Consider the following 1,235-nt stretch of genomic DNA (forward strand, 5'->3'; position numbering starts at 1 on the left):
TAGATAGATAGATAGATAGATAGATAGATAGATAGATAGATAGATAGATAGATATAGATAGATAGATTTTCTCCCCTTTTTGCTTTCAAAACGCTCCATGACAGACAATGTGGATTTTTTGACAGCACAAGCCATTCCCTCTGCTCCCTCCGGGAACATCCTCCGCGCGGTTTGGAGGGTGAAAAACTCTCCTACAAGGCGGGGAAGGAGGAGAGAGACTGAGTGCAGGGATGCCGGGAGAGAGAGGAAACTCTCCTCTCTCTCTTCAGTCCCCAGTCCTGCCGGAGCCCACGGCGGCCCGGCCCGGCTCGGCTCGGCCCGGCCCGGCCCGCGGATCCCCTCAGCGGGACCCGGAGCCGCGGGGAAGGAGCGTGTCCGGCCCCGGAGCGGAGCCATCTCCCTCCTCATCCCAGCCTGCCTCAACCACACACCTCTAGGGTAGCTCTGCTTTGCGTTTCTAAGGTAAAAAAATAAGAAATGTCTGCATAAAATCGCCCTAAGTACATTGTGTTAGAAGCATTCTTGTTATGCATGATATACAGATTTTTTTAACCTGAAGACATAGAGTACTACATATACAGGGTGTATTTTATATTATACAGCACATATCAACCTAACAGGATCAAATTGAATCGGAATTATTTGTGAGAAGAGCACAAAACCGCAGCCATCGACACGAGCCTGCCTGCATGAAAATCGCTGTGCACAGAGTGATACCCGGAGTGTGTGGGTCCGGATATACCATATAAATATACACAAATATATATATATTTATATGCACATAGGTACAAAGCCAGGCACAGAAAGGCCCTGCATATCCCTCAAATACAAATCCATTCCCGTCCTGAGATTAATATTTCTCATCCCAGCTATTCCAATGCTATGTCCCACATCCCAGCCCCTGCAAGCCCAGCCTCACTCCTTTGCCCCCAACACTCATAGGTAAAAAAAATTCTTCTTCTCCCCAGCTTCCCAAAAATCCCTCCCTCACGGAGCAGGGGGGCTTTCCCCAAGGTCACCGAGAAAACTCGGCTCTCCCTTCCATCCACCCCAAGCAATAAAGGAGGGTCGAGGCTGAGTTTCAAATCCTTGGAGCCGAGCTCCCCGTCCTAACGCCCTCCACGCGCACAAGGAGTAAAAGGAGGATGAATTAAAAAATTAAAAAAAAAAAAAGAAAAGAAAAGAAAAAAGAAAAATAATTTAAAAAAAAAAAAAAGCAGGGGGGGGGCGTGGGG

This window comes from Geospiza fortis, unplaced genomic scaffold (assembly GCF_000277835.1).
Source record: "Geospiza fortis unplaced genomic scaffold, GeoFor_1.0 scaffold230, whole genome shotgun sequence".
In the NCBI taxonomy this organism is placed as follows: Eukaryota; Metazoa; Chordata; class Aves; order Passeriformes; family Thraupidae; genus Geospiza; species Geospiza fortis.